Here is a 20,438-nt window from a genome sequence, read left to right on the forward strand (position 1 = left end):
GGTGGTGACATAGTGGTATTGTCACTGGACAAGTATTCCAGAGACCCAGAAAAATGCTCTGGGGTCCCAGCTTTGAATCCCACCACAGAAGATGGTGAAATTTGAGGTCAATAAAAATCTGGAATTAAAAAGTCTGATGATGACCACAGAACCATTGTCAATTGTCATAAAAACCAACCTTTAGGGAAGGAAGTCTGCCATCCTTACCTTGTTTGGCCTACATGTGACTCTAGACTCCTAAATGGCTTGACTCTTAAATGCCCTCTGAACAAGGGCAATTTGCGATGGGCAATAAATGTTGGCCTAGCCAGCAGTGCCCACATTCCACAAACAAATTTTAAAAAAGCACCAGAGCAGTGAGACTTGATTTCTGCTCCACAATACTCAAGTCCATATCTCAGCTGTGAATTTGTGGGGAAAGCTGCAGGGGAGATGCCCTTGGAGTAGTGGGAGGAGGATGGAACTAGCAGGACCCGCATCACTTCTATGTTCTCACAGGACTGAGAGTGAATTAAGTTGCTCAGCTACCCTCTCAGCTTGCACTTGATATGTCACCCCTGGAAAAACAGCAAAATGCAACTTTGAAGTAGTTCAATGAACACACATATGAACTTAGAAATTAGGAGCGGAGTGCAGCTCCTTGAGCCTGTTCTGCCATTTAACAAGGTTATAAGCTCATGTCTGATCTGATCGTGGCCTCAATGCCACTATCCTGCCTAGTTAAAAAGAAGCCACCTTGAAATTTAAAAATAAGTCAAAAAATGTACTGAGTCTTTCAAATACTTTTGTAAAATGCCTGGGCAAGAAGCTTCCTATTTAGGGACACGGAGCAACAAGTCTGGTGCCAATTGCAGACACTAGTCTGTACAATTGGTCACATTTCTCATCAGTCTCACTGGACACTGTTGAAAACAGCGGCCTGGTGCAGCAAAGCATACAGGGAGATACTTGCACACGAATACAGCTGGACATAGGGCAGTTTGGCAGATGCTTTATGGAGAACTCTTATCTCATCATTTAAGAAGCCACTGGGTTACAGCTTCATGTCATTGGTGGAAAGGAAGATTTTTACATAAAATCCCATCCTCTATACCACTTTTAACAGAAAATTAAAACTGCAAAATTATAAGTGGTATTTCCAATATTCAAAGACTGAGACGCAGTATTATAATCATAACAAATGGGTGTCACTTGAAAAGATCTGAGATCCATACTAATAGTTTTTGATATTGCAACAGCATACTCACTAACATACTGCAATTCTTTTAAAAATAGCTTGTAAATAAATAAGAAAAATGATCAGACCTTTAATTTCCACAACCTAACATCACAAAGCAACTCTGAAATGCTTACGGTGCCACACTTCCTTAACCTGTAGGTTTAGCATCGAAACCAGCTGTTTTTGAGCAACCTCTATGGGCATGATTATGTTTCACTGACTAAGTTGACAAGAACAATTCCATACAGTTAATTTAAACCAATGGTGGCAAAACCTATAAAACACATTAGCTGGAGAGTGATACTGTGGCCCTGAGAAAATATGCTAGCAGCACTTGTGATCTAAACAAAGGTGCTCTGAGTGCTGAATTCCCCTGTTCATGACCCATATCAAAGCACGAAGTCTGAATGCTGAGGAGTTAAAGCAAAGGAATGACACCCTCAACATTCCTTTACCTCGGACGCATTCCAATTTCCTACTTTGTCACAAATGGCCCTTCGTAAATGGCCCTGACAACAATTAACATCACATTCTGGGGGGCGACAATGGTTTAAAAGAACCTTCACAGGTATCAAATATCAGTTAACAACAATAAGATCAAATCTGGCACAAGGAATTTTAATTGTATTTTTTACTATCAACAATTTGAGCCACCCAGCCAAAAGGCATGGTAAAGCCAGCTCGCATGATACTTAGCACCATTCAAACAGAATGCAACAAGGTTCCAACAACAGATTCACACCTTGGAAAAGCATATGCCACAGAATTAAATGTCAAGCCTTATTGGAACTCCCTGTTTAAATCCCTAAAATCAGGTTTCCTCACCGCAACAGGACCAAAACAGCTCCTCATAAATGACATCCTATGCCACTGTGACAAAGATAAACCATCCTGTCTCATCCTTCTCGTTCTGTCCGAAGCCTTTAACAGATTTGTTCACATCATTCTCAGTCCAATGTTCTCCAGCTGGGTGGGCCTGCACTTTCCTAATCTTGGCCAGGGATGCAATGGTGTCTCTTCCTGCTGACACAGAGTTAACTCTGGTATCCCCAAGGATCTATCCTCAGTCTGCTCCTACTCCTCATCTACATGCTGCCACTCAGCATCATCGTATGAAAACATGCCAGGTTACGTGTGTACACTGACAACACCCAGCACCCCCATCATAAAATTATTAAGACTGCTTTTCCAACATTCAATATTGGTTGAGCAGAAATGTTACCCAATTAAATATTAGGAAGATTTAAGCCATTGTTTTTGGTTCCTACCAAACTCTGCTCCCTAGCTACTGACTCCATCCCCCTCCCTGGCAACTGTCAGAGTCTGAACTGTTAACAACCTCAGTGGCATATGTGACCCTGAGATGAACTTCCAATCACACATCTACACCATTAATAAAACCATCTATTTCCATCTCTGTAACATTGCCCAACTTAAGGCCTGCCTCAGCTCATCTGCTACTAAAACCCTCATTCATGCCTTTGCTACCTGTTGTCTGGACTATTCCAAAATACACCTGGCCAGCCTCCCACATTTAAACACTTGAAACTTGATGTCATCCAAAATTCTGCTTCCTGTGCTCTAAGTTGAACCAATTTCAGTTCAGCCATCAGCTCCATGATCAATGACCTACACTGGCTCCTTGTTAAGCAACACCTCAATTATAAAATTCTCATTCTTATTTTCAAACCCCCTTCATGGCTTCCCACTTTCCACTCTCTAATATTCTCCAGCCCCACAACCCTCCGAGAAATCTGTGCTCTTCTAATTCTAGCCTCTTGAGCATCCCCAATTTAATGGTTCTACCATTGGCTTTGGTGCCTTCAGCTGCCTTGGTACTGAGTTCTGGAATTCACTGCACCTCGCTTTCTCCTTTGACGCTCTTTAAAACCTATCATTTTGTCCAAGGTTTTAGTCATCTACCCTAATACTTCTTTACATAGCTTGGTAACATATCATGCTTGAAATACCCTGTGAAGCATCTTGTAGCGTTTTATTCCATTAAAGTCATGTTAGTGTTTATTGAGGTAGATTCCACAGAAGCAAATGGAGAATTATTTATAATAAAATCAGCAATACAGCAGGTGTCACTCGAATAATCAAATCAGTTGTTTTCACAACTGCAGTCATTGCCAACTGTGTGCAGGCATGACATCACTAAGCTATCAGGTCACTGCATTGACATTAGCCTGTCTGAAAAAAATCACAGGCTTTTTCTGGCCTCAACCCAGACATCCGCATCCATATAATTTATCAGTGCACAATTGCAAAGAGTAGACTGGAGAAGCTGGGGTTGTTCTCCTTAGAGAAGGTTACGACAACATATAGGCCAGTTAGCCCGATATCAATAGCAGGACTAATGCTGCGATCTATTATTAGGGATGTGAGCACTTAGAGAATCATATTATGATTGGGCAGATACGGTTTTATGAAAGGGAAATCTTATTTGAAAAATCTATTAGAATTTTTTTTAAGGTTAAAACAAGAAGGGGAGGTAAGGAGGAACCAGTGGATGCTGTGTATTTGGATTATCAAAAACATTTGATAAGGTATCACACAAAAGGTTGCTGCACAAAATTATGACTAACGGGATTAGGGTTAATGTATTGGCATGGATCAAGGATTGGCTAATGGACAAAAAAAAGAGTAAGGAGAAATGGGTCATTTTCAGGTTGGCAGATTGTATATAGTGGGGTACTGCAATGATCAGTGATTGAGCATAAACTATTAACGATACATCAGTGACTAAGACAAGGGGAGTCAGCATAATGCATCCAAGTTTGTTGTTGATACAAAGTGAAAAAGTAAGCTACTAGGAGGACACAAAGAGGCTGCAAAATAATATAGTCAGATTAAGTGAGTGGGCAAGAATATGGGAGATTGAATATAATGCTGAAAAAGTGCATTATCCACTTTAGAAGGAAAATAGAAAAACAGAATATTTCCTTGTCTCCCCATTTAAAAAATATTTGCTTTCAGAGGGTCCTATGAGTCCTTGTACATGTATCATTGAAAGTTACATTCAGGTACAGCAGGCAATTGGGAAAGCAAATAGCATGTCAGCCTTTATTGCAAAGAGATTGGATATACAATTGGATATAAAATATAAAAGTGAACAAGTCTTACTACAATTATATCAGGCTTTGGCAAGGCCACATCTGGACCGCTGTGCATAGTTTTGGTTTGCCTATTGAAGGAAGGACATATGAGTCTTGAAGGGAGTACAGCAAAGAGTCAAGGAAAACAATTCCTGGGATGAGGGTATTATCCAACAAGGAGAAATTGAGTGGGCCTATATTCGCTGGAATTCAAGAATGAATGCTGGTCCCATTGAAACATAGAAAATTCTTCAGGGACTAAAAGGGTATATGCTGGCAAGATATTTCCACTGGCTAGAGTGTCTAGAACTTGGGTCATAGTCTCATAATAAGGGCAAGACCAATTTGGGCTCAGATGAAAAGAAAGTTTTTAACTCAAAGTGTTGGGGATCTTGGGAATATTCTACACCAGAAGGCTGCTGATATTCAGTCGTCGAATATATTGAAAACAGCAATCGATAGATTTTTGAATACTAATGGAATTAATGGATGCAGGAATAGTACGGGAGATGGAGTTGAGGTAGAAAATCAGCCATAATTGTCCAGAATGGTGGAGCAGGTTCAAATCACCAAAGGGCCTACTCCTGCTTATACCTCATGTTCTTATACGGTTATAAATTGGAAATAACTGGACAGGAGTGTCAGAGAGAGGATGTGTTAATGAACCAACCTGCTACAGTACCTTGGACAAAAGGAGGCAGCTTAAATATTTTTAACAATTTACTTAATAGTTCTATGTGGCAGTATAACTCCTTTAACTTTAGTATCGGGGGCTATCTCTTTCCTTTGTCCCTCAGAGTTAAAAATGCTGGTTGAGTAACGGTTCAGTGAATGATCCACGCTGAAAGGTTCACTATTTTTAGACCAGCTCAGCCCGCGTAATTCAGTTCCAAGCTGAGCAATATCTCCATATCATCATACAGTGCCCTTTTTGTTGGAAAAGTAAGACAGTATCACTCTCTTCTGGCCTTTCTGCTGACCCTTGAGTCTCTAGTCTTTCACCCATCAAGAGCCCCTCCCCCAAGCAAACTGCTGAACCTGCACCATATTAGACACTTCATCCTAAAACATGACTACAATCCAAGTTATAACCTCCTTGTCTACAGGCTGGACTGAATTACAGGTCTCAGCACTGCCATCAATGATGGCTGATGGCTTTCTAAACAAACAAAATTAAAATCAAAATAGTTCTGAAACAAAGTGAATAAACACAGAATCAATTTAAAACACTGAGCAAATCATAAAGTGAAAGAGATTTCTGGAACACCCTCTTAGCTGCAATACATGCGGATCAAGATACTGGAAAAAACCCAAAATATATCACTTGAAGTCCCAAGGTCTCCAGAGTAACTGTGTGAGAGAGACTCACCTGTAAACTCCATGCTTATGAGTTCTTCAATTTCACATTTCTACAGCACTGAGCAAAATACGAAAGAGCTGCTCATTTTCACACAGTCTAAAGGAATGCAGAGAAGCACACACGATAACCAGTTTGTCCTTCTTGATTTCACCAAGTCTCAGAAACAGGAAACCTTTCACCTCAAAATCACCCTACACATACTTGAGAGGACTAAACCTGCTCTCTCACTGACAGCAGTAGAGGAATGGTCTAGAGAAAATGGTTTGACTCCACCCCTCCTCCCACCCCTCAAGGATTTGCATATAAATTGCAGGGCCAGTGAGCAGCACTTGGGAGAAAATGAATGGAATTCCTCAAAGAATTTACAACTGAACACACCTAACTTAATACTGCAAGTAAAATAACATTGAACTGCTCAAGAATTCTGTTTAAACCCTGCATATACTAAAAGGAAAACAAAAACAGAATTACCTGGAAAAACTCAGCAGGTCTGGCAGCATCGGCGGAGAAGAATAAAGTTGACGTTTCGAGTCCTCATGACCCTTCAACAGAACTAAGTAAAAATAGGAGAGGGGTGAAATATAAGCTGGTTTAAGGTGGGGGAGTAGGGGGAGAGAAGTGGGGGCGGGGGGGGAGGGAGGGTGGTTGTAGGGACAAGCAAGCAGAGATAAGAGCAGATAATCAAAAGATGTCACAGACAAAAGAACAAAGAGGTGTTGAAGGGTCATGAGGACTTGAAACGTCAACTTTATTCTTCTCCGCCGATGCTGCCAGACCTGCTGAGTTTTTCCAGGTAATGCTGTTTTTGTTTTCCATTTAGTATATGCAGGGTTTAAACAGAATTCTTGGGCAGTTCAATATTATCTAAAAGAATGTGCTAATTAAGAATGGGTGGCAGGACACGCGAGATACAGCTCTAGTGGGGGTGGGGTGAAATAAGACTAAAAGGGCATAAAAGGTATACATTTAAAAATAATGGAAATAGGTGGGAAAAGAAAAATCTATATAAATTATTGGAATAAACAAAAGGGAGGGGGAAGAAGCGGAAAGGGTGTGGGGATGGAGGAGGGAGTTCAAGATCTAAAGTTGTTGAATTCAAAATTCAGTCCAGAAGGCTGTAAAGTGCCTAGTCGGAAGATGAGGTGCTGTTCCTCCAGTTTGCGTTGAGCTTCACTGGAACAATGCAGCAAGCGACAGGGAGGTTTGGGTCATTCTTGCGGACAAACCGAAGGTGTTCTGCAAAGCCGTTGCCCAGTCTGTGTTTGGTCTCTCCAATGTATAGGAGACCGCATTGGGAGCAACGAATGCAGTAGACTAAGTTGGGGGAAATGCAAGTGAAATGCTGCTTCACTTGAAAGGAGTATTTGGGCCCTTGGACGGTGAGGAGAGAGGAAGTGAAGGGGCAGGTGTTGCATCTTTTGCATAAGCATGGGGAGGTGCCGTCGGTGGGGGTTGAGGAGTAGGGGGTGATGGAGGAGTGGACCAGGGTGTCCCGGAGGGAGCGATCCCTACGGAATGCCGCTGGGGCGGGGGGCGGGTGGGTGAAGGGAAGATGTGTTTGGTGGTGGCATCATGCTGGAGTTGGCGGAAATGGCGGAGGATGATCCTTTGAATGCAGGGGCTGGTGGGGTGATAAGTGAGGACAAGGGGGACCCTATCATGTTTCTGGGAGGGAGGAGAAGGCGTGAGGGCAGATGCGCAGGAGATGGGCCGGACACGGTTGAGGGCCCTGTCAACCACCGTGGGTGGAAAACCTCGGTTAAGGAAGAAGGAGGACATGTCAGAGGAACTGTTTTTAAAGGCAGCATCATCAGAACAGATGCGATGGAGGCCAAAGAACTGAGAGAATGGGATGGAGTCCTTACAGGAAGCGGGGTGTGAGGAGCTGTAGTCGAGGTAGCTGTGGGAGTCGGTAGGCATGTAATGAATATTGGTGGAGAGTCTATCACCAGAAATTGAGACAGAGAGGTCAAGGAAGGGAAGGGAAGTATCAGAGATGGACCATGTGAAAATGATGTAGGGGTGGAGATTGGAAGCAAAATTAATAAATTTTTCCAGGTCCCGACGAGAGCATGAAGCAGCACCGAAGTAATCATTGATGTACTGGAGAAAGAGTTGTGGGAGGGGGCCGGAGTAGGACTGGAACAAGGAATGTTCCACATACCCCATAAAGAGACAGTCATAACTGGGGCCCATGCGGGTGCCCATAGCCACACCTTTTATCTGGAGGAAGTGAGAGGAGTTTAAGGAGAAATTGTTCAGTGTGAGAACAAGTTCAGCCAGACGGAGGAGACTAGATGGGGATTGTTCGGGTCTCTGTGCGAGGAAGAAGCGGAGAACCCTCAGACCATCCTGGTGGGGGATGAAGGTGTAGAGGGATTGGACGTCCATGGTGAAGAGGAGGCAGTTAGGGCCAGGGAACCGGAAATTGTTGATGTGATGTAAGGTGTCAGAGGAATCACGGATGTAGTTGGGAAGGGACTGGACATGGGGAGAGAGAAGGGAGTCAAGATAACGAGAAATGAGTTCCGTGGGGCAGGAACAGGCTGACACGATCGGTCTGCTGGGACAGTCCTGTTTGTGGATTTTGAGTAGGAGGTAGAAGCGGGCTGTCCGAGGTTGGGCGACTATCAAGTTGGAAGCTGTGGGAGGAAGATCTCCAGAAAAGATGAAGTCAGTGACAGTCCTGGAAACAATGGCTTGATGTTCAGTGGTGGGGTCATGGTCCAGGGAGAGGTAGGAGGAAGTGTCTGCGAGTTGACGCTCAGCCTCCGCGAGGTAGAGGTCAGTGCGCCAGACAACAGCACCACCACCCTTGTCAGCGGGTTTGATGACAATGTCAGGGTTGGACCTGAGAGAACGGAGTGCAGTAAGTTCAGAGAGAGACAGGTTAGAATGGGTGAGAGGAGCAGAGAAATTGAGACGACTAACGTCACGCCGACAATTCTCAATGAAAAGATCAAGAGAAGGTAAGAATCCGGAGGGAGGGGTCCAGGTGGAGGGAGAATATTGGAGGTGGGTAAAAGGATCCGTTGAACAGGGAGAGGACTCCTGCCCAAAGAAGTGAGCCCGGAGACGAAGGCGGCGGAAGAAGAGTTCAGCATCATGCTGAGCCCGAAATTCATTGAGATGAGGGCGTAAGGGTATGAAACTAAGTCCTTTGCTGAGCACTGAACGTTCAGCATCTGAGAGGGGAAGGTCAGGGGGTATAGTGAATACACGGCTGGGGCTGGGATTGGAAGATGGGGTGGGGACGGAGGGACAGGCAGGGGTGGAGGGTCCTAGATGGGTGTTGGTGTCGATGAGTTGTTGGAGCTTGCGTTCCTTAGCACTTGAGAGAAATGAAAAAGTTTCTTGTTGAGGCGTCAGATGAGACGAAGAATAAAATGAAACTGGGGGCACGCGCAGCTTTGAAAAAGGGTGCGGCGGTGCTGCTGGAGGGAGAGGTCGAGTGTGTTCATATGGCATATACTGAATGGAGGTGCCATACACAGCAATTTACCAAGTATTTAGTACATCAGTCACATAATAAAGGCAAAGCATTTCAAATTCTGTGAACCTCTTTCTGAAGACCACTCCTTTAACAGGGGACACTCCTTAGAAGATATTTTTGCTGTTTAATAGAATAATTCAACAGAGAAGCAGAGAAAGGATGACCCAATGACTGTACACTACTGTACCATGAAGCAGAATGCACTAAGTTTCATACCTTAGTTAGCTACCAATATTGCCTTAGCTGTGGTATAAATATCACAAATAGATTTAAAATATTGGGGAGAAAAGGGAGAGACAACAGCAATTAGAGGGCAGACGCGAAGACACTCAGACCTCCTGTGGCTATGAGGCTGCTTCTGTGTTGTAAATTCTATGCTAGAATGCAAGTTTTAAGGTAATTTCGTGCTTTAGTATGTAGTGCATTTAATTTCAAGAGAGTAACATCTGTTCACCCACTTCAAATTTTGGACTTCACTGCCAGTTTCTATCAGCACGCAGGACTCCACTTTTACAGAGATCAAGAGACAGCAAAATTGACTTCCTGCATTTATATTATTAAACTAGCTCCGCTATTCCAACACACAATGATTGGCACAATGATTAAACTTGTGAACTTTGCAACTTGTAGTGTTAAGTTCAGCTTTACACGCTCAAATAGATGGCGTTGCAATGGGATACCCTCTTGGCCCAGTTCTCGCTAACATTTTCATTGGTTTCCACGAGAAACATGTTTACAATGCAATGATCCTTAACCTCCTACCTCTTGTATACTTCTGAAATGAAGGTGATATGTTTGCTATATTTGAATCTGCAACTGCATGCAAGAATTTCCTTATACATCTTAGTGCACTCCATCCCACACTCAAATTCATCTTTGAAATGGAGCAGTCTAAACAAGCTCCCTTTCCTTGTTATGCTATTTGAGAAATCCACAAATGAGTTAGGTACTACTGTGTACCTCAAACCTGCCTTCACTGGTAAATGTATGCATTGGATTCCTACAGCTGCACATGCTACAGGATTGGCCTTATTGAAAATCTCGAGCCATTTACTCACCGTGCAAGTTTGATGCCAAAAGAGGGTGAACCAAAGTTACCCTCCAAGATAATGGCTACACCGATCAGATCATTGTTCATTATTGCTCGTTGTGTATCACACAGACTCACAAATGGGTGTAAGGCCACCACTTTAGGACCTGACAAGTGCCCAGTCCACCTCAAATTACCCTGGAAGAGTAAGGTATCTCAAAAATTTCAGCCAGGGGTGAAGCTAGCCCTTTCACACTGCTACGATGCAGGAGCAACACGAGTCGTATTTTCCACTAATAGGATGCTGCAAAAAGATGCTCTGCCTATCACACAAAGGAGTAAAGGGGTGTACGAATTTCAGTGCTGGTACGATGCCAGGTACATAGGCTTTATATCCCAACAATTGGCAGATCATATCAAACAGCACGTCCCTTTGGTTGCTTGCGATAGGCAGAGTACTGACCATACTCAACCAGCCCATGCCTGCAAAACTCAGGTCATAATATCTAACGTTAGACATGATTCTGCAATTGGACAGCACTTGCTGAACAAGCCCAGTATTGCTAACATGGGGGACAATAGCTCCCTGGTGCATTCTCCATGGCAATGACTTGACCACCAATCAGTACCTTTTTCTCATGCAGGATAAATTATTGCGCCCTCTGAAACCTGACATTCTTGTGTCAGTCCTGGTGAGTGCAAGACAAAAAACTTCAACAGCATCTATTTTTCAGCAACACTCAAGTTCTGTATCACCAAGTGACCAAGTGTATTTGGATTTGTGGAATTGCCAAATGTTCAGCTCCTATTAGTTGCAAACTGAGAGGTTTTACTTCAACTCAGAAATTGTCCCAAGATTTTTCTAGCACCTCCCAGTTTCAAACTTTATTTGAACTCTGGTATTGGTTCATTAGTGCTGAAAGCTCTTGGCTTCAATTAGATATCTCCAGATATTTCACAACCAGGAGGATAATCCTGACTTCACCAAAGGTAAGCAACTGAAAACTTGGCAAGCATCCAAATTAAATGGGGGAAAGCGTTAAATTTGCCTTGAGGAGAAATGCTTCCAAAAGTGTTTACCTGTTTGCTTTAAACATACAACAGGAAGCAAGAAATAGCAATAGCCATCACTTGTTAGGATATCAACTTGATGAACATGGCACAAACTAAAACTGGCTTTCATCCTGAAAAAAAAAACAAATGCCAAACCAACTTTTGAAAAGCTTCTAAGCTTCAAGGTCACAGTTCCAGGCAAAGTACGGCACCACAAAGCAAGTTCAGGATTTGAGTTGAATCACCAGGATATTTGTCAAGCAAGAAACAGTAGTTTTGTGCATTTCTGGCCATTAGGTCGACAACCACAAATAGATGCATTGACCATCAAGTGCTAACAAATGCTGCAAGAATTTGAATTCAGGAAACAATTCCAACAAATTGGATGCATCAGCTGAGAAGTTTAGCACTTGAAGGGCCACAATCTTGAATTCAACTTTTTCTACTTCTTTTACTTGCCTCACAATCCCAAGCTCTCTGAGCAGGACTGTCTACTTCCTTACAGGTATTTCATGCATGCCAAAAGAGAAGTTCCAGTTGGCTCAGCTTCTGATTATCTTTATTGGTGCAGAGCCCAACTTCTGTTTGGCATTTACCCTAATGAGACAAATAAGACCGAGAGTTTGCTGAAGAAAGACTGTGGTCACAAACTCTTGGTCATGAACGAGAGCATTCATGCATCAGTTTACTGCAACAGCATTTCTTGGTTACAGGCAAACAACTCAACATTTAGCTTTAAAAGCAATGGGAGACTTTAGGTTTTTGGAGTGTTTTGAGGGTGTAACTAGCAGAAGAGATAAGGGTGAACCAGTAAATGTTGTGTATTTGAGTTTTCAGAAGACTTTCGATAAGGTCCCACACAAGAGGCTGGTAAACAAAATTAGAGTGCATGGAGTTGGGGCAATGCACTGACATGGATTGAGAGTTAGTTAATGCACAGAAAACAATCTATACCAATGATGTGGATGTGGAGACCAAATGACAAAAACAAGGGGAGAATGCGAGTTGTGATATGGATGCAAAAAGGTTTCAATGGGATTTAAGCAGGCTAAGTGAGTGGGCAAGAATATGGCAGATAGGATATAATGTAAAAAAATATTCACTTTGGTAGGAAAAATAGAAACGCAGAGAGTTTCTTAAATGATGAGAGACTGGGAAGTGTTGATGTCAAAAGGGACCCAAGTGTCATTGTTCATAAGTCAATGAAAGCTAGCAGGTGCAGCAAGCAATGGTATGTTGGCCTTTATTGCAAGAGGATTTGAGTACAGGAGTAAAGATGTCTTGTAATTGTATAGAGCCTTGGTGAGACCGCCCTGGAGTAGTGTGTGTAGTTTTGATCTCCTTTCCAAAAGCGGGATATACTTGCCACAGAGGAAATTCAATGAAGGTTCACCAGACTGATTCCTGGGATGGCAGGATTGTCCTTTGAGGAGATATTGAGGAGATTGGGCCAGGATTCTCTAGGGTTTAGAATAATGAGAGGCTATCTCATTAGAACATTTTTTTTTTACAGGGCTCGACAAGGTAGAAGTAGGAAGGAAATTTCCCCTGGCTGGGGGGGCGTAGAACCAGGGGACACAGTCTCAGAAAAACAGGTAGGCCATTTAGGACTGAGATGACCAGAAATTTATTGAGGGTGGCGAATCTTTGAATTTCTCTAACACAGAAGGCTGTGGAGGCTTTGTCATTGAGTATGCTCAAGACAGAGATTGACAGACTTCTAGATAGTAAAGGCAGAAAAGGGATATGGGTACAGTGCAGGAAAATGGTGTTGGGTTAGATATCAGCCATGATCTAATTGAATGGCAGAGCAGGTCTGAGGGGTCAAATGACCTAATCCTGTTCTCTATTCCTATGTTCCATCCAACTAAGGCATAACTCATTTTTTGTCCCACCTGTGAAGGAGTTGGGAATATTTTTCTTCATTAAAGGTTCAAAGGATAAAGAAGCACAAAGGTACCTTGATGGAGTACTAATATTCAGAGGACTGAACTTGGGAATTTGTTAAGTGAGGGAATGTGGCACAGTGAAGGGAGTATTACTGTTCTAGTGGTTTGAGAGAGAAAGCGAGAGAGCGCATGAGTGACGGTGAAACCTGAGAGCTGAACTCCAGAAGCATTAATTAAGACTTAAGTGATTAGTTGGTATTAAGGTTCCTTTTTTCTCTAAACTGCAGCAGTCATTTGGAGTAATACTAGAGCACTATTTGTTGACTGTTCCTCAATTTGAGGATCATGTCTACTCAGAGTCACAGGTTTCTGCCATTTGTCTTCAACGAACTGAACTGGTCGATTCTCAATCCACAGATCTTTGGGCACATGGGGGCAGGATGCTCCACAAGGATCCAGAATGTTAAGTTCCTTATCTTTCCTTCTCTATCGCTGTTCATTAAGACGGTGTGATTCAAAGCGTGATTCAGCTGTTGGACAAGTTGTCGCCATTTTGAACAGCTAGTAGCAAACTCCTCCCAGTCATTGTCAGTGCTGCACACTTCAAGGAGAGCTTCAGAATGTCTTTGAAGCGTTTTCTTTGTCCTCCTCTGGAACTTGGCTAGTCGAGGAAACAGGGCCTGGTGGGGTAATGCTTTTCAACCATCCGGTCACCGTGCCCAGTCCACCGAAGTTGATTTTTCAGAAGTTGTGCCTGAATGATTGTGGAGCGGGTTTCAAGAAGGACACTAGCATTCGTTCGACACTCTTCCCATTGAATCTCAAGGATACAGCGGAAGCACTGCTAATGGAATTTCTCTAGCGCTCTTAAGTTTTGCTGATACAGAGTCCAGGTTTCAATGCAGTACAGGAGTGCGGTGATAACAGCTGCTCTGTACAACAGGACTTCTGTTAACTTGCGGAGGTCGTTGTTGTCAAACACTTGCTTATGTAGTTTGTAGAAGATTGATCTGATGTAACTGATTCAGTATTTGATCTCCTCATCAATGGTGTCCTTTGATGGTGGCTGCTAAGGTATGGAAAGCTCAACATATTCCTGTGTGTCCTTCAACATAGAATAGTTAAGGATAGCATCAAATTGAAAGATAAGATGTACAATGCTGTTAAGATTAATGGTACGCCAGAAGATTGGGAAAATTTTATAAACCAGAAAACAATGATTTAAAAAAAAGAGGGAAAAATTAAAATATAAGAGAAATTAGCAAGAAATGTAAAAACAGACAGAAAAAGCTCTGACAAGCATACAAAAAGGAAGAGAATAGTTAAAGTACAGGGTCTCTTAAAGGATGTGACTGGGGAATTAACAATGGGAAACAAAGAAATGGTGAGGTTTTAATTAAGTATTTTGTGCAATAAATCCCCATTTTAAGTTCCCTCTTTCAGTGTCATTCTGCTTTAGAATCACAGATATAATGGGGCTACCAAGCACACTTACTGTCAGGATTTCATCTTTAGTGTAGTTTTGCTCCAGGAGCGGCCTCTCAGGCTTGCCTTCCCTTCCACTTGCTGTTTTCTTCTCTCACCCTCATAGTCGCCACTTCCCTCCCCATCCCTCCCACTCACAGCTCCACCTGCTCCCTCATTCGCTTCCTCCATCTCGCTGCTGCTTTCTGGAGCCCTTGCTCATAGCAAGGGTTTGGGAGAAGAAAGCAGCAAGCGAGAGAGGTGGGAAGCGGGGGGGTTGGGGGGAGACGGAGAGTGCGAGAGCAGATCGAGGATTGGTTGGGGGGGGGGGGGGGGGGGAGGAGGCGGCGGGGCTGTGGGAGATGGAGGTGGGCAGCGGGGGTGGAGGTGGGGGTCAGCAATAGAGAGGCAGCCAGCAAGTAGAAAAGAGTGAGCATTTTTTTTAAATGATTTTTTGCAGTTGATTTATTTACAAATATAGGAATTTAGGAAAGTACAGTATTTCAACTTACAGGGTCTCATATTCTAATGTAGTTTTTATGATGGGAAATGTCTTAAAGAATCCAACCAGAGCTTTTACATTAGTTGTAATGGGAAAATCTGATTTGCTTGAAGTTGTTTCACTCAAGTTGCACTTCTCAGGAATAAAACTACAAAGATAAGCAAGGAATTACTGTACGTCTTCACAATAGAACTCACAAAAAGCATGCCAAGAATAGTAGAAAATCAAGAGGTAATAGGGAAGGAGGAAATTAAAACAATTATCACTAGACAAAAAGTATTAGATAAAATAATGGGCCTAAGGACGAACAATCCCCCTTGATGAGATAGCCTGCATCTTAGGGTCTTAAAAGAATTGGCTGCAGAAATATAGCGGATGTCATGACTGTGATCTCCCAAAATTCCTTATATTCTGGAAAGGCCCCAGCAGATTGGGAAAACTCCGTATGTAACACTGCTATTCAAAAAAAGGGGAGTGGAAGGAGGCCGAAAGCACAAAATGATCAGCCAGTTAGCCTAATGTGTCGCTGGGAAATGCAGGAATGCATTCTTAACAAAGTAGCAGCAGGACATGGGAAAAAATCATAGTAAAACCATGTTGAATCTGCTTTATTGTGTGAAAGGGAAATCGTGTTTGACAAATTTATTAGACTTCTTTGAGGATGTAACAAGCAGGGTGGCTAAAGGGGAACCAGCAGATGCAGTGTATTTGGATTTCCAAAACGCAGTCAATCAGGTGCTACATAAAAGGTTACTGTACAAAATAAGAGTTTGTGGTTTGGGGTAATGTATTAGCATAGATAGAGGATTAATTAACTAACTGGCAGGAAACAGAGGGAGGGAAATAAATTGGTCATTTTCAGGTGGGCAAACTGTGGTGCTACAGGGATCAGTGCTCAGGTGCCAATTATTTACAATCTATATAAGAGACTTGGATGAAGGGGCTGAAGGTATGGTAGCTAAATTTTCTGGTGACACAAAGATAGCTAGGAGACTAAGTTGTGAGGAGGACAAAGGAGTCTGCAAAGGAATATAGAAAGATTAAGTGAATAGACAAAGATTTGGCAGATGGAGTATAATGTAGGAAAATGCAGGAAGAACAGAAAAGCAGAATATTATTTAAATCTAGAGAGAGTGCAAAATGTTGTGGTACTAAAAGATCTGAGTGTTCTCATACAGTAGCTCCTCACGTAAAGTTGTTATTGCATTCCAGAAAATCACAATTTCAAGTAAAATTACTTCATGTGAAACATTGGTTCTCATAGAAATCACCACAAATGTTGGCCTTTCTTGCAAGGTGAGGGGTGAAATGGTCTTGTTATAATTCTACAGGCCATTGGTGAGACTGCAATTGGAGTACTGTATACAGTTTTGGTCTGCTTATTTATGGAGGAATATACTTGCATTGGAGGCAGTTCAGAGAGGACTCACTAAGTTGACTCTTGGGTTGAAGGGGGTTATATTTCGAGGTAAGGTCGAGCAGGTTGGGCCTATACTAATTGGAGTTCATAAAAACGAAGTGATATTATTGAAACATATAAGATTCTGACATAGCTTGATCTGGTAGATGCTGAGAGGATGTTGCCCCCTCATGGAGGAATCCAAAACTAAGGGGCACAGTTTCAAAATAAGGGGTCTTCCATTTAAGATGGCGATGAGGAGGAATTTCTTCTCTCAAGAGGATCGTTAATCTTTGGAATTCACTACCCCAGAGAGCAGTGGCGACAAGGTCATTGAATACATTCATGGCTGAATTAGACAGAAATTTGACCGACAAGGGAGTCAGGTTATAGGAGACAAACAAGAGATTGGAGTTAAAGCCACAATCAGATCAGACATGATCTTACTGAATGGCAGAGGAGGCTGGAGAAGCCAAATGGCGTGTTCCTGTTTCTTATATTCAATAAAAATGTTGCTTTTGTTGAAATAGACCAAAACATTTCCTTAAAAACGAAGACATCACAATGGTAAGGAAGCCTCAACAGCTATTTCAGGAACCTATCCAAACAAGAAACAGTAATAAATCAAACCAATAACAAAAGTTCACTCACTTTGTTCCAACTCTGTAACTGTCTTTTAATCCATATCTTGATTGTAAATACTTTGGAAGGAGAATGTAACAAGGAACATGAAGTATTTGTATTCAAAGTATGCATCAGCAGATAAAGACCGAGTTTCCCATGAAGCCCAAATGAGGAACTGCCAGCCCAGTGTTGCTATCTAACGTTCTGTGGCAAACATATCCCATCAGATGACAGCAAGAAATGCTAGCCAAGTTCAATGTTCTGTCCATGGTAAAGGCTTTTATTGTGCAAAAGACACCAGGCAAACACACCTTATTAGATCCCGTGAACATACTCCAGCCAAAGGTTCTTTATTGTAATATGTGAAGCCATGATTTATAAAACTGACTCAGGAAAGTATGAAATATCGACTAAGAATGCTATGAATGCCAATACAAGTAGACGACAGTCATGGCAAGTGTCTCGTCACTGTAATCAAATCATATTCAGGCACTGCAAAGAGTGTAAACCATACCTTAGGGCTGACAACTCACTCAATAGCAGAGTTACAAACCCAGATCATGTTTGATCGATTATTCCACCTGCTTAACATATCTTTTGCTCTGTAAGATGTGCCTGCATCAGCCTTTTGATAATGTTCCTAGGTAAATTCTTTCACACCTAGAACTCATTAAGCTTCATTAAAGTTGCCAACGTAAAACAAGGACTAGTTCACCAAATTTTACAGTTCGGTCGAACTTTAAGCCAAGAAATCATGAATCAAAAGATTTAATATTTCTTCCAACACTCACTGCATTCAACAGTCCTGGCATCTTACTGTGGGTTTGCTATCTCGAACAAGCCACTTCAGCCAAAATAAACAAAATACTAAATTGGCGGTAGGACAAAGAACAGAGCTGTGGATTTTCATCTCACTTTTCTATATATCAATCCAAAGTTAAATATAAAGAGCAATAATCATTCTGATGTTGGCATTTGTTTAATTTGAATTTAGGAAAACTGGCAACAATGAGATTTTCATTGCTAAACCCTAGTCCTTGATCCGATCTGCATACCCAGTCTTTCTTGGCTACACGAATTTGCTGCCTGGATCAGGAAGCTGGATTGAGTTGTATAACGCTGAGACCTGACACTCTCGGAATCTGATTCCAGCAAGCGCCAATATAAAAAGGAGGTTTCAACTTGTACATATTTTTTCAAATTCTTCACAGTTTAGTTCATAAATGAGCAACAAATATTCTCCACAATTTATCATCTAGGTCTCAGGTGAGAATGGAAGAGCTTCTCAGAATGGCTACAGGGTAAAGGAAAGGGAACTGCTCAGTTTCTTAACTGCCATTGGTGTTTTATACAGATATTGTGGTTATATTTTGTTTTGGTACTTTCTCAAATTAAGCTGCTTGATGATAATAAAATGTTAGTAATGAGAAAAAGCTATTTCAGTAATTATAGTAAAATTTCAAGCCAATAATTTACACTTAAATGTTGCCACTTTCCCAACGTGCCCTCCTCCTTTTCTACTTGCCACTCACCTACAACTTCCTCCCCTCCTCCCTGTCCTGAGGCCCCATCTGCCTGGACATTAAAGACCCCACCACATCAAAGGGAGGAGGTTAGTATGCAGGTACAGCAAGTGATTAGGAAGGAAAATGGAATGCTGCCTTTTAAAGCAAGGGGAATAGAATATAAAAGTAGGGGAGTTTTGCTACAGTTGTGCATGGTGTTGCTTGGATGACATCTGGAATACTGTGTACAGTTTTGGTCTTCTTAATTAATAAAGTATATAACTGTATTCGAAGCAGTGCAGAGAAGGTTCACTTGACTGATTCTTGGAATGAAGGGGCTATCTTATGAAGAAAGGTTGAATAGGTTCATTTGAGTTTAGAAGAATGAGAGGTGAGCATATAAGATCCTGAGGGGACTTGACAGGGTGGATGCTGAAAGATGTTTACCCTTGGAGAAAGACTAGAACTAGGGAACACAGATTAAAAATATGGGGTCTTCCATTTAAGACAGATGAGGAGAATTTTTTTCTCTCAGACGGTCGTTAGGCCATGGAATTCTCTTCTAAAGAGGAGGGAAGGCTGGGTCATTGATATTTTTAAGGCTGAGTTACACAGATTCTTGATTAGCAAGTAAGTTAGCATATATACATTTCAAACCTCAAGAGGTCCTAAAGCATTTTAAATCAAATTAAGTGCTTTTGCAGTGTCGTCACTGCTGTAACATAGGCAAATGCAGCAGCTAATATATGCAAGCAAGATCCCACAAACGGTAATGAGATAATGGCCAGATGATGTGTTTTCCAGTGAAACTGTTTAGAGGGGTAAATACTGGCCAAGACACCAGGGAAAACTCCTGTACTTTCCTTCTGATGAGTTTGGTTCAGTGTCTCACCTGAAAGGCAGCACCTCTGACAATGCAGCAACCCCTCAGTACAGAGGTATTATGATGAACAGAGGACTAAAGTTGGGAGTTGAACAGTGCAGTTCTAAGTGACAAGCAGGTTTTCCTTGATGAAAGAAGATAATAGTAGTGTTGGACAACAGGCCTCCTATTTATTCAGGAAATTGCCATTGTATTCCATGTAAAGTGCTCATCACCCACTGTAAGGATACATGTCAGATTCAATGTTGGCATGAGTCCGTTTTCTGACAGTGATGCTATCTAGTGTGTATATTTGTACCACATCTTCCTGTGCCTTAACATGACATGCTTTTTGTACTAGCCAAATTAAGGACTGGGGAGAAGGCAAGGCAAACACATGTCATGTCAACAATATTACCGATTTTAAAAAATGTGTTCATTCACTGGATGTAGGCATCGCAAGCAAGACCAGCATTCATTGTCCACTCTTAATTGCCCTTGAGGGGGTTTTGGTGAGCTGCCTTCTTGAACCACAGCATTTTGCAAAGTGCAGGTACGTGCACAGTGTTGTTAGGTAGGGAACTCCAGGGTATTGACGTAGTAACAATAAAGAAATGGCGATATAATTCCAAGTCATAACATGTGTGACTTAGAGATGGTGATGTTCCTTCTAGATGGTAGAGGGCACAAGCTTGTGAGGTGCTATCAAATGAACCTCGACAAGTTGCCACAGTGCAAAAAATGGTGCACACTGAAAATACACTGTGCTGATGGTGCAGGAAATGAATGTTTAAGATGGTAGACAGGGTGCTGATCATTAACTTCAGTTTTACAAGGGCTCCTTGATGCCACACTCGATCAAATGCTGCCTTGATGTCACTAACAGTCACTGTCTTCTCAGCCATGGAATTCATTTCTTTTGTTTACGTTTGGACCAAGG

At 42.1% G+C, this 20,438-nt stretch overlaps 1 protein-coding gene across 5 annotated transcripts in view; it reads right to left on the reverse strand.

The window, feature by feature from the left end:
* The window catches only part of rasal2 (RAS protein activator like 2), a 411,464-nt gene that overhangs the window by 193,889 nt on the left and 197,137 nt on the right, over window positions 1–20,438 (reverse strand). The gene's annotated exons all lie outside the window — the stretch shown is intronic.

This window comes from Carcharodon carcharias, chromosome 16, assembly GCF_017639515.1.
Source record: "Carcharodon carcharias isolate sCarCar2 chromosome 16, sCarCar2.pri, whole genome shotgun sequence".
Classification (NCBI taxonomy): Eukaryota; Metazoa; Chordata; class Chondrichthyes; order Lamniformes; family Lamnidae; genus Carcharodon; species Carcharodon carcharias.